Below are 14,121 nucleotides of genomic sequence, written 5' to 3'. Positions count from 1 at the left end.
AATCGACTTTTTTTTCCCAGCTCTTAACAACTGCCAAATATACACGCAGGCAGACCAATTAGACGCAATTTGAGTGTGGAACGACGTGATTTATTTGTCAAAGGCAGGGTCGATATTTATTGCAATTACATTATCAATGGAATTCACTGCCTTCATAGACCGCTTTGGCTGAGTTTCCAGCATCCTGCACAGCATGAACCGCAGTTATGCCTCTAACTGGGGGCGGCATGGAGGTTGCCGGTTCCATCCCTGGGCATTGCAACTGTCAAAGTATCCTTGAGCAAGATACCGAAGTCCCTATTTAGGGGAATGAGGTAACAGTGCCAAGTGCTTTGAGGACCCAAGGTACAAAAGTGCGATACAAAAGAAAGCCCATTGATCATTTACTTACTTAACTGCTTCACAGATTCAACTCCAATGGGAGCCTATCAGCTTCGGCTAAACAAGCCCCCAACGTAATGGCAGCTAATCGACGTCCGCTTCAGGCTGTGACTGACAGTTGTTTCCCCACCCTCAACAACAAGAACACAGGAAGCCAACACATAAAAAAGGGTCATTAGAAAAAGGCAACCAACCGACAAAAACAATAAAGATTAAAATTTAGACTAACGTGATTAAAAAAAATAATAATGCACTAAAAATAATGTAATGAATTAATCGCAACTAATTTGATCATTATTAGTTGCGATTAATTATTGACCATATATATTCATTCATTCATTCATCTTCCGAGCCGCTTGATCCTCACTAGGGTCGCGGGGGTGCTGGAGCCTATCCCAGCCGTCTCCGGGCAGTAGGCGGGGGACACCCTGAATCGGTTGCCAGCCAATCGCAGGGCACACAGAGACGAACAACCATTCGCACTCAGACTCACACCTAGGGACAATTTAGTGTGTTCAATCAGCCTGCCATGCATATTTTTGGAATGTGGGAGGAAATCGGAGCACCCGGAGAAAACCCACGCAGGCCCGGGGAGAACATGCAAACTCCACACAGGGAGGCCCGAGCTGGAATCGAACCCGGTACCTCTGCACTGTGAAGTCGACGTGCTAACCACTGGACTACCGGGCCGCCCATATATATATATATGTATATATATATACATATGGAGAGAGAAAGGGAGAGAGAGAGAGAGAGAGAGAGAGAGAGAGAGAGAGAGAGAGAGAGAGAGAGAGAGAGAGAGAGAGAGAGAGAGGGAGATAATATACTGTATCTGTAATCCCGGACTCCTCACATTCCAAAGGGTGAAAGTACTGCAGAGTGGTGTGAATCAAAGTGAGTTTGCATTAAATGGTCACGTTTGAAAAAGGAAGGAAAAGGTGAGGAGTCACGGCGTCCAGTCAGCGGTAACAGCCCGAGGCATGCGAAATCAGTGAGCCAAATGAAGTTGTTTTGGCGGATAAAGTACATTTCTAATGGGTCACCCCACTGCATCACCTTAGGCAATGTTGAAAATATCATTGCTGTGCGAAGGTCTGAAGACAAGAGAGAGACAGAGAGAGACACGCTTAGCTATTTCATGACCGTGCTTGTGGCCGGCGGCTGCGAGTTCTCGGGAGAGACGACGATGACATTGTGACAGCCAATCAGAGTGGCGCATGCAAGTGTGGATATTGCCCCCATTATCTGAATGCCGCTGGACCCTTGTGAGGTTAAATTGACGATATGGGATCATTTCTTTGATTTTGACCTGACATGGACATCATTGCTTCATCGATTCGCTTGACTTCTTTGCACTTCACGCTTAAACAAGAAAGCGGTTTGTAGCTTTAAGATGTCAAATGAAAATAATGAACGACCTGAGAATGCAGAAACAGCAGCCAGGTTTTCGTACTTCGTATGATAAGAAATTTGAAGAAGAATGCCATGTCTCTTGCAATCAACCATTGAGGCAGAATTCGAAGACTTTTTCGTGAGACTTTTCCTTCATGTGTCACATGACAATATCGTTGCCTTTATTCATTCATTCATTCATCTTCCGAGCCGCTTGATCCTCACTAGGGTCGCGGGGGGTGCTGGAGCCTATCCCAGCTGTCTCCGGGCAGTAGGCGGGGGACACCCTGAATCGGTTGCCAGCCAATCGCAGGGCACACAGAAACGAACAACCATTCACGCTCACACTCACACCTAAGGACAGTTTTAGAGCGTCCAATCAGCCTGCCACGCATGTTTTTGGAATGTGGGAGGAAACCGGAGCACCCGGAGAAAACCCACGCAGGCGAACACGCAGGAGAACATGCAAACTCCACACAGGGAGGCCGGAGCTGGAATCGAACCCGGTACCTCTGCACTGTGAAGCCCACGTGCTAACCACTGGACTACCGGGCCGCCCTCGTTGCCTTTCGTCAAGTGCTATTCTTACATGTGTGAAGAATGAACAGTTCCACTAGCGATTACATGTTGGGAAGCTGGAACCTTCCATTTGGCCGGAAAAAAATATTTTACTCCTTTGATACAGCCTTTAAAAAAAAAAATGCTGCAACATCATCTATACAATATCTATATTCCGTCACCAAACATTTGAATTTGTTGCGGAACACAACACAATATCGAGCCAGCTGTCATAACAAGAACATATGCGAAAAAAGAAAAAAAATATATCCAAATGTGTTGTACCTCTGCCATGGCTGCTCTATTTCTGGCATCTGCACAGCTGGCCGCCGAAAACAGGTGCAGGAAAAAAAGTCTGCATCACTGCAGGCAGTGTTTGGGTTCCGTGGCAAACTGGAATATTTGGTGAGAACAAGGCAAAAGGTGTCGGCCGACGGTCTATTTCCAGCTCTCACTTGTTAGATGGGAATCGGCGCGACGTGGCGACCATCTGCTCTTTGTCTTTCAAAGTCAAGTCTTGACTTTGGAATGACATCCATTCAAGTGGCCCCTGTAATGCTGCGACGTGATGTCCTCAACGTTGCCACTCTTTTTCTTGTTCCGGAATTAAAAATGTCTGTGGATGAAAAAATAAAAAATATATTTTAAAAAAAACGGCTCAAAAAAGACTCACTCGTGAATTTCGGCTTGTTTGCTTCAAGCTGTTTTTTTTTTTCCTTGATTGATTCTGATATTTTCTGGTGAAGTGTGTGCTTCTTGCTCAGTAGTGGTCTTGCCACTTCCCTACCCGTGATTTAATCACCCTCCGATAACGCATATTTTCACATATCAGGTCTCGAAGCAAGGCGGCCCGGTAGTCCAGTGGTTAGCACGTCGGCTTCACAGTGCAGAGGTACCGGGTTCGATGCCAGCTCCGGCCTCCCTGTGTGGAGTTTGCATGTTCTCCCCGGGCCTGCGTGGGTTTTCTCCGGGTGCTCCGGTTTCCTCCCACATTCCAAAAATATGCGTGGCAGGCTGATTGAACACTCTAAAGTGTCCCTAGGTGTGAGTGCGAGTGCGAATGGTTGTTCCTTTCTGTGTGCCCTGCGATTGGCTGGCAACCGATTCAGGGTGTCCCCCGCCTACTGCCCGGAGACAGCTGGGATAGGCTCCAGCACCCCCCGCGACCCTAGTGAGGATCAAGCGGTACGGAAGATGAATGAATGAAAGGTCTCGCAGCAAACTTGGAAACAATGATAATTGGAGCCCGCAAGCGTTTGTTATTGAATTGTCTTTTCAGAATGTTTTCATGTGTTGGCTTTTAACCTTTGCATGCGCATCTGAGAAGAAACTTTGTTCACCATGTCCCTTTCTTTTTTTTTTTTTTTTTTTACAATATTACACTTGTTGGATTGGATAGGATCAACTTTGTCAAATGTATTGTATGTGGAACATACAGCACAGATGACTCTTAACCACTTTCCTGCATACACCTTGTTTGTCGTCTTTTGTCCTGTGATCTTTTTTCAGAAATCATTTCGTAAAAGTAAACTCATTTGAATGAACGTCTTTTTTTTTAAGCTTTTTAATTGAAAGATTCATTCATTCATTCATTCATTCATCTTCCGAGCCGCTTGATCCTCACTAGGGTCGCGGGGGGTGCTGGAGCCTATCCCAACTGTCTCCGGGCAGTAGGCGGGGGACACCCTGAATCGGTTGCCAGCCAATCGCAGGGCACACAGAGACGAACAACCATCCACGCTCACACTCACACCTAGGGACAATTTAGAGCGTCCAATCAGCCTGCCATGCATGTTTTTTTTGGAACGTGGGAGGAAACCGGAGCACCCGGAGAAAACCCACGCAGGCCCGGGGAGAACATGCAAACTCCACACAGGGAGCCCGGAGCTGGAATCGAACACGGTACCTCTGCAATTACTCCCTAATGGGTGACAGGTGTGTAAACGGCGGGCAGAAAGCCCGCCCTCTGCTGGCAACCACGGGACGTGACACCCTGATGCTGCACACTCAGGTGCGGCAGCAACCTGAGATCGTTCATGTCACCTTTAATTTTTTTTTTTTTTACAAACACACAGACAGCAGTTGAGGGACGATTATACTCCCTGGCTGAAAATTAGTTTGGGAACCCAGTTGTGATTTTTCCGAGCGTTGCACTTTGACAGCGTCGCCCTCTTTGTGACTCTCACGCTGGCCGCATTGCAATCTAACCTTCACGAGAAGCCGCATTTCTCTCTCTTATCACCGTGACGGATGCTGAAAGCCTTCCCCCGTTCCCTGCCATCCATCTTGCCAAGCGTTCTGTTCCAAGTCATCAGGCCATGAGTTGAAATATTTGTTTCATGTGGTTCTGCAAACTGCATTCTTGTGTCAACTGCAGTCACCTCGTTCTTGTAAGCGCGGAATGCGATGACGGGTTAGGACGAGGACACACTAAAGGGATGACTTCTCGCAACTGGACCCCAGTGTATGTGTGCGTGGTGGGGGAGGGGGATCCCTTAGAAATATTTTAAAAAGTATACTACTGGTACTACAAAACTACTGGTTACTGGTTACTCTAAAATGGTTCAATGATTTTGTTGTTTACAATGATACTAGTGCAGCGTGTTATACCGGAGACAAATTCCTTGTGTGTTCTACATACTTGGCCAATAAAGATGATTCTGATTCTGATTCTGATTCTGATGAGTCTGGATGGAACAAATTATTACGTTGATTGTGTCACGTTACACACGAAGCAGGAAAAGCAACTGCTTCGTACGTAACAGAGCAAACGAGAATAAGTGGATCCCCGCAATAGCAGACACCAATAAGGACTTTGTATTAAAAAAAAAAAAAACAATATCTATATATATATTGCGCGTCGTCCCGCACGCGGTCTGTCCTTCCGTCTGTCCCTTTTCAAAACGTACCTACTTCACCGCGCCGCCACCGCGCCGCTCAGGCAGTGGCTCACTACGATCGCGCGGGCATGTTAGCGAAAAAATGTTGTCTACCCACAAGCATTGCAATGAAATTGTTAGTTATTTAGTAGAGCTAAACATCTTTATTTTCGCGATAAGCAATGAAGATGAACAAAAAGTTGAACCAAGCAACAACACTTTTGTGGGCCGAAGGCCCACCTTACCAGCCTTCCGCAGGAACTAGCTGATGAGCCGCCCGGAGTAATGATGTGTCGTTCGCGAACGAGCCGGCTCTGGGAGCCCTAATCCTCTTCCGTAACAAGCTAAAACCTTTACCTGAATGCTGTTTTTTTCTTTTTGTTTTACAAATTTTAATTTATAATTTGTTGTGTGGTATTCAAAGCTTACTTATGTTGTTTTACTGTAAATAGTTAAAAGCTTATAAATACACATTCAGAGATTGGAACTTTTTGACGACCTTGTTTTGAGATGGGTCTTTGTACTTTGTTTTTATTTTTGTAGCACTCCATGTTGAGTATGTTTAGAATAATATAAATAAAGCCATATAAATAATAAATATTTGATATAATGTCTATTTTTTGCATTAGTACTTCATTTTACACATATTACGTTATTTTTGGTATTAAATTAACTTAAACAACAAAAAAACTGAGGAGCCATTTGGGAGCCGAAAGAGCCGGCTCTTTTTTGGGAGCCGAAAGAGCCGGCTCTTTTTAGGGAGCCGATCCAAAAGAACCGGCTCTCTAAAAGGAGCCGGAATTCCAATCACTAGCCCGGAGGGCGGCGAACCAGCTAGTTTATTATAAACAAAAACTCCGCCTAATAAACAACAGAAAACTCTGGTAAAAACGAGAACCAGGAAATAATGTAACGCGACGACAGAAAACGCTTTGAAAAAACGATTCAACAATTACTAGTTCACGTATGCGCTTGGGAAGAAGAAAATGTATCCGACAGCAATTGAATTCGAATAATGTTTACGAACAAGGGCAACGGCAGTGGCACGGCATGCAATACTCCGGCAATGAGTGGACCGCCGGAGCGCCTACATATAGCAGGTGCAATCACCGACAAATAGGCAGCAGGTGTGCAGGCGGCAGAAATGAACGCCTGCCACCTGCTGGCAAATACGGAACATGACAGATTGAACTTCCTGAAGTTGGAAAATAGATCCTCTCGATTTGCATGTTAAGGGGCTAAATATGAGAAATTTATGACCTGGAGGAGGTTTTTCATTACAATAGCCGCACACAGCATTCCTAGCTGGGAGACGAAATCGTGTACTGTTAAATTATTTGATACGTCTGTTTTTTGGGGAGGGTGCGGGAGTGGTGGGGTGGACTTGGGCTTAATGAGGACACCGAAAGAGAGCTCGAGAGGTTTCAGTGTGGTTTTTTTTTTGTGGCCAGAGTTTGAGCTGACCCTGACCGGCAGGAGAATTGCCTTTCGGAAGAATCTTTCTTTGTAGCGATCTTGTGTTTGATTTCAAGGCTGCGGGCAAAATCTGTCTAATATTTTCCGCATTTTGCTTGAACCACGACAGGAAAATCCAACATGTTCTTCCTCTCAAGTGTTCCTATTTGCAGTGCGAGACTGTGAAATCGATGAGCTTGTCGCCACATGTGGGCGTCTTTCTTCCTCTACTCCATCTTCAATCGGAGAGTCTTTCCATTTTTCCCATTCCAGCCCAAAAGCAAAGATGCAGCACCTAATTGTCTGTTTTTCTTCTCTTCTATTCTTCTCCCACACCACAAAACGGACGGAGAGCCCAATGAGTGGACTCAACCGTGTCAATCAAAAACGGATTGTTTTTGCCAACGTAAAAATCTTGGAATCTTGGAACACGCAAAATGCCCTGGCTAACGGGCCGACTGAGCCATGAAAAGAAGAATAACTGACATTCTCGTGAGGAGGAGACACGAACGCCTAATTCAATCATCTATCCAGTTATCGAGTCCTAATTGGATTGTGCGCCTCAGCTTTGATTGTTTCCAGGTGGGAGGAGGTCCAATTGGCTTGAGCGCACGCTATCGCTAGCAAGGTCCAATCGTCACATTAACTTCTTTTAGTATCCAAACTTCACGAAATATCTTCCGTACCGCTTGATCCTCACTAGGGTCGCGGGGGTTGCTGGAGCCGATCCCAGCTGTCTCCGGGCAGTAGGCGGGGGACACCCTGAATCGGTTGCCAGCCAATCGCAGGGCACACAAAGACGAACAACCATCCACGCTCACACTCACACCTAGGGACAATTTCAGAGAGTTCAATCAGCCTGCTATGCATATTTTTGGAATGTGGGAGGAAACCGGAGCACCCGGAGAAAACCCACGCAGGCCGGGGGAGAACATGCAAACTCCACACAGGGAGGTCGGAGCTGGAATCGAACCCGGTACCTCTGCTCTGTGAAGCCCACGTGCTAACCACTGGACTACCGGGCCGCCTCTTCACGAAATAAACAATTCCAAATCAAGTCGTGTGAGTTTTTCTGTTTGAAAAGAGACGTCATTTGATTCTTGTACCTACTCCAGCAAAGGTTGATTGACAGCATGTATTTGCGGAGCGCCGTGCGGGGCCCGTGATGCTTCTCACGTGGTTATTGTCAAAGTCGGTGCATAGAAAGGAAAAAAAAAAAAAAAGCAGAGACAAATCATGACACCTGTCACCTGTGTGTCAAGACTACTGACATCTTATATCGGTCACTGGATTGAGTCACCGTATAAACATTGGATTAAACCACACACAGTTTTTTTTTTGTTTTTGAGCAAATACTGAAGCAACACGCTTCATCGGGGATACTTCAATCCATCAAATTCAGCCTTAGAAGAGAAGTAACTATTTTCCCAACATCTCTCGTGAGGCATGCTAGCTAAAGCAAATGCTGTAGCGCACATGTTTGACAAGCTAATAAAAGCACTCAAAGCACGAAGGAGCCGGGCCTTGCAAGTGCTGTTTTACACTTGGATTTGGGGACTCTCTACCATATGGTCGTTTCCTAGTTTCTTCTCTTCAGGGAAAAGCCTGCCTACTATCATTATTACGTTTGTGTCTTTCATAGATTAGCAAAAATGCTAATGCTAGTGCATGTTTTCTTCCACTTGGTGCTCTATGACCAATTTATGAAGACGTCACATGAATGATCCTCAAGTCAATGGAAAATGGTCATCTATCATCTAAATCAGGGGTGCCCAAACTTTTTGGATCAAAGATCTACTTTTTGATCAACTAACCTCACGGGATCTACGCACACACACACACACACACACACACACACACAAATTTACGTTTTACCTGCTTTATTTTATTTTTTAAATATTTTTTTTGTGTGAAAATGAGACTGATTAGTGTTTAGTGTATATTAACACAAAAAATATATTAGTAACATGTACAAAGACACACAAATGGTTGTTTGTTTTTTTTCTTCTCGGATCTACTTGGGACCTGTCTTAGATCTACCGGTAGATCAGGATCTACCTAATGGGCACCCCTGATCTAAATGCACTTTGCTCTTTTTTTTTTTGGTTGTGAATGTGAAGACGGGATTTGGGCCACCCCCTACACTTGGACAAATGCTCAACTATTTGCCTTTATACCTTGAGCAGATTCATTCATTCATCTTCCGAGCCGCTTGATCCTCACTAGGGTCGCGGGGGTGCTGGAGCCTATCCCAGTTGTCTTCGGGCAGTAGGCGGGGGACACCCTGAATCGGTTGCCAGCCAATCGCAGGGCCCACAGAGACAAACAACCATCCACGCTCACACTCACACCTAGGGACAATTTAGAGTGTTCAATCAGCCTGCCACGCATGTTTTTTGGAATGTGGGAGGAAACCGGAGCACCCGGAGAAAACCCACACAGGGCCGTGGAGAACATGCAAACTCCACACAGGGAGGCCGGAGCTGGAATCGAACCCGGTACCTCTGCACTGTGAAGCCCACGTGCTAACCACTGGACTACCGGGCCGCCCCCTTGTTGTATATTGATTTGAAAAATATTTTAAGCTTGCGGCATGCAAGACATGATTGCTATGAGCAAGAAAAAAGATGAGGGAGGGGGGAGCAAAAAGCACACTACTGCCTACTTGAAAGCCTGTTGTATGAACGGTAGAACACCCAAACAGATTTGATGCGTCACGGGCATATTTTCTCATAACAAAATTGTCTTCCTAAGGAACATGCATTGACTGTCAGAGGTTTGGAGTTCATCCCAGTAATGTACACCGATATGCCGTATAATAGCCCAAGAAATGTTTTTCTGGCTACTTTTGACACACACACGCAGCTTTACGTAGCCAATTTCTCACACACACACAGACAACATTATCTGAAGAACATTATCACGAGTTCCGTTTGCCCTTCAAGTACAACTCTTTAAGCGGTTTGCAATTACACACCAACGAGTACATGAGAACGCTCAGTAAGATGCAGTGAAAAGTCAGGCCAGCACGGCACAGTATGCACACAGCCTGGAGCCTTTCCTGGGGGGCTTGGCACTGGCATCAGGAAAGAGTGTCATGCAACATCATGCGCCTTTCTTTGTCCTCCAGGATGCTTCATGTTGAATGCTCGCTGTCTCCTCTTTTTTTTTTTTTTTCCCAGCGTGGAAAAACAAAGCCTGAGCAGAGTGCGAAACTGTCAGTGGACGTCGAGTAATTATATTCCGCACAAGACCGGCACAATGAAACGATGAAAACTGATTGTTGTGAGACAACACGGCCGAATGTCAAGTTGCTTTTCTCGCGCGTTCTGAGTTGAGTCAAACAAGCGCTTGACCTTCATTCTGCTCTTCACTATCTCAAAACAAACATCTCGCCCGCTTCTGTCTGAACACTCCGGAACTGCACTGTGTGGCCATGGCCAAATGTTGAATCAATTCCAGCAGATTGCACGTGCGCGCATACATTATGAAGTCATCCACTGTATTGAGCATTCACCCCCCCCCCCCCCTCCCAAAGATGACACTTGGGGAGCTTGCTCATCCACCAGAAAGCTTCCGGTGGCTCGGCATTTGGAATGGGATGCAACACAGATGTCATAGCGATTAATGATTCAGAAGCTTTGTCTCTCTTTTGTGTGTGTGTGTGTGTGTGTGTGTGTGTGTGTGTGTGTGTGTGTGTGTGTGTGTGTGTTTTCGAGCGTCTGGGCAGCATCGAAGATACAAGTTTCCTTTTTTTTTTTTTACCAAGAGTCATGTCCCGAAATGTGAATGTATTATTTGTGTCTCTGTGCCAGCAGCGGTGACAAGTTTCACAGGAACTTTATCAAAAAAAAGAACAGTTTGCATTTTGAGCTGTCAGACGGACCAGCTACACAATACAGAAAAAGACACGATATTCAACAATATCACGTGAAAGACCTCCATCTGCATTCTCTCTCCGACTAATATCAGCCCGCAGTTTGAGGATTCCGGGTTCGGCATTGACCAGGAAGCCCCACATGGTCCATATGTGAAAGGCCCTCCCCTCTTGACCTCTGTTATCTGACGACGCCCCGGTCGTGCAGAAATTCCTCCACCCGCCGTTTGCCCCTCACTTATCAGGAAAGACTCGCGATGAAACGGAATATGTACGGTAAGTATGTGTCAGCGCGGGCACGTGGGGCAAAATGTCCACACGACAAACCGAGACCGAGTCAAGATCAAGACTGTGGCAATGGGAGATCCAGACCAAAAAACAAACAAACACGCAAACAAAAAAAAACAGGTTGGACATGCGCGTGATTATTTGTATAAATCAAACAATGTGATGGGAATCGCGGCTCTCTTCCCCCCCCCCCCCCCCCCCGCCCTTCCCCCCACTTCATTTGGCGTCTGAGAAGCTGGCTCGTAACTTGAAATTTGGCTCGCGATAAAAGCAAAAATAAATAAATACAATCAAGCAAGTGATGGTTGGTAAATCCCAAAGGTCATGAGTTGGGGAGGTGATCGACTTTGGTCGTTTTCACGTTTGTTCATGAATGACCAATCATGTATTAAAGTCGGGCGGCCCGGTAGTCCAGTGGTTAGCACGTTGGATTCACAGTGCAGAGGTACCGGGTTCGATTCCAGCTCCGGTTTGTGGAGTTTGCATGTTCTCCCCGGGCCTGCGTGGGTTTTCTCCGGGTGCTCCGGTTTCCTCCCACGTTCCAAAAACATGCATGGTAGGCTGATTGGACGCTCTAAATTGTCCCTAGGTGTGAGTGGTTATTCGTCTCTGTATGCCCTGCGATTGGCTGGCAATCGATTCAGGGTGTCCCCCGCCTACTGCCCGGAGACAACTGGGATAGGCTCCAGCACCCCCCGCGACCCTAGTGAGGATCAAGCGGCTCGGAAGATGAATGAATGAATGAATGTATTAAAGTCAAGCTTCTGTACTTGAATGTGAAATTTTCCATTCCCACGTTGCCAAATGTTGTCCAGCGACCGCATGGGCGACTCTCCTCTTCAAAAAAAAAAGCAATAGAAAATGGCCAAAAATGTCATGCTGTATGCACTTGTTTGTATGACAGCCTTGTTGCATATGAAGAAGGTCTTTACCCCCACCCCCCCACCCCCGCCCCCTTCCACCCACCACTTTTCAGGAGATGCAATTGGACAACCAGCTTGACCTACTTGGCTTCAACCAGCCTGCCTCTAGTTGGGTCACTGAGCCAACTGTGACATGCCAGCCTCTGTCATCAGGAATCAGGTAAAGGCAGCGCCGGAAGTGGGCCGGTAGGCAGCCGTACGGAGTACCGGCACTTCACAGTTTTAGCCTCCGGTGTACCAGGACTGGTCACTTAGACAAGGAAGCGGGAGACATACTCATAGGGCACCTGGAAGCATGCGGTGGATTGATGGGCTAGCTTAATTTACCTTCTCAAGATTTTGACCTGCATGATCTCACATTTTATGGGCATGACAGAGTTGCTACCAACATCATCACCATCCATCCATCCATCCATCCATCCATCTTCTACCGCTTATCCGGGGCCAGGTCGCGGGGGCAACAGCTTTAGCAGGGAAGCCCAGACTTCCCTCTCCCTAGCTACTTCTTCCAGCTCTCCCCGGGGGATCCCGAGGCGTTCCCAGCCAAGCTGGGTGACATAGTCTCTCCAGCGTGTCCTGGGTCTTCCTCGGGGTCTCCTCCCGGTGGGACATGCCCGGAACACCTCACCGGGGAGGCGTTCAGGAGGCATCCGAATCAGATGCCCAAGCCACCTCATCTGGCTCCTCTCGATGTGGAGGAGAAGCGGCTCGACTCGGAGCCCCTCCCGGATGACCGAGCTTCTCACCTTATCTCTAAGGGAGAGCCCGGACACCCTGCGGAGAAAACTCATTTCGGCCGATACAAACATCAACACACCATCCCCAAAATCATTTGATAACTAATGATGCCAAGAATAGTCAATTGGTCTACCTTCATTGAACAATACGGAACAAGTCAAAAGTTAGCGGAGAGCTAGCCTCTGACTGCTAGCAGCCGGCGCCCACCTGGCAGGCAACGATGTGGACTTGGACTATTCATTCATTCATTCATCTTCCGAACCGCTTGATCCTCACTAGGGTCGCGGGGGGTGCTGGAGCCTATCCCAGCTGTCTCTGGGCAGTAGGCGGGGGACACCCTGAATCGGTTGACAGCCAATCACAGGGCACACAGAGACGAACAACGATCCACGCTCACACTCACACCTAGGGACAATTTAGAGCGTCCAATCAGCCTGCCATGCATGTTTTTGGAATGTGGGAGGAAACCGGAGCACCCGGAGAAAACCCACGCAGACCCGGGGAGAACATGCAAACTCCACACAGGGAGGCTGGAGCTGGAATCGAACCCGGTACCTCTGCACTGTGAAGCCGACGTGCTAACCACTGGACTACCGGGCCGCCTTGGACTATTTTTTTCTAATTCACTGGCCATATTTGAACGTACGTCCTAGTCCGTGTATAAAACAAAAAGTTATCCAGCACCATCACATTGGCAGACAAGCACTATTAATGGCAGAAGGCCACTCAATTCTGCTTCGCATTGTCCACTCGGGCTCCTGCCGACAGCTAACGGTGGCTACAAGTGTAAAGGAAACACTCGCACACTGCTTAGAAATGTCGGAGATAAATGACACGACAAAGAATAAATATGGCCCTTCGCTCCGGAGGATCGGACTTCTTGACGCATTTGTTTTAGCTTGAACTCTTTGTTAAGCTTCCTCGTTCGTTTGAGGTGTCAATCAAAACAAGTCCGTCGTCTTTCTCGTGGGTGATTTTTAATCACCGACTAATAAGTAATTCCCCACATGCAAGTTAAGGGGAAGGAAAGAAATCACAAAAGCGATGAAGGACACCCCCGCCCCCCCCCCCCCCCCTCACACACACTTATGTAAACACAATCAATTTAAATCCATTCTACAGTATGTCAAAGAAAGCTGAGCCTTTTGGGACTGCGCACAGAAACACAACACAAGATAAGACTATCTGTTTTTATTTTTATTTTTTTTTCTGTGTGCATTGACAACATCCATCAGTTGTGTATGTCGGGAAAAACATTTGCTGCCCTACAGTCTCACCCCAATCATTTGCTGTGTGTTTTACTGTACATTTCTTATCTGTCATGACTTTTTCCTCAAGAAACAGAGAAACGGCTCAAGAAATCGTTTTTTTTTCTTTTACTTTTTTTTCCCTGTCCAGCAACACAAAGCATTTCTTGCTTTAATTGGCACTCCACTTCTCGGCACTACGGAAAGAAGCAGCGATTTTGCTTCTCTTCACGTAAGACTTTACATGTAAGCAACTAAATGGAAGTGGGATGTGGGCGATTCAGAAGAGCGTTTGAAAATATCGTTTGAATATGCAGAATTAGAACGACGCGGTTCGCATTTCACTTCGGACTGATTAAAAAAAAATCACAAGAAATTGATGG

Source organism: Hippocampus zosterae, chromosome 4, assembly GCF_025434085.1.
Source record: "Hippocampus zosterae strain Florida chromosome 4, ASM2543408v3, whole genome shotgun sequence".
NCBI classification, from domain to species: Eukaryota; Metazoa; Chordata; class Actinopteri; order Syngnathiformes; family Syngnathidae; genus Hippocampus; species Hippocampus zosterae.
This window is presented reverse-complemented; position numbering follows the sequence as displayed.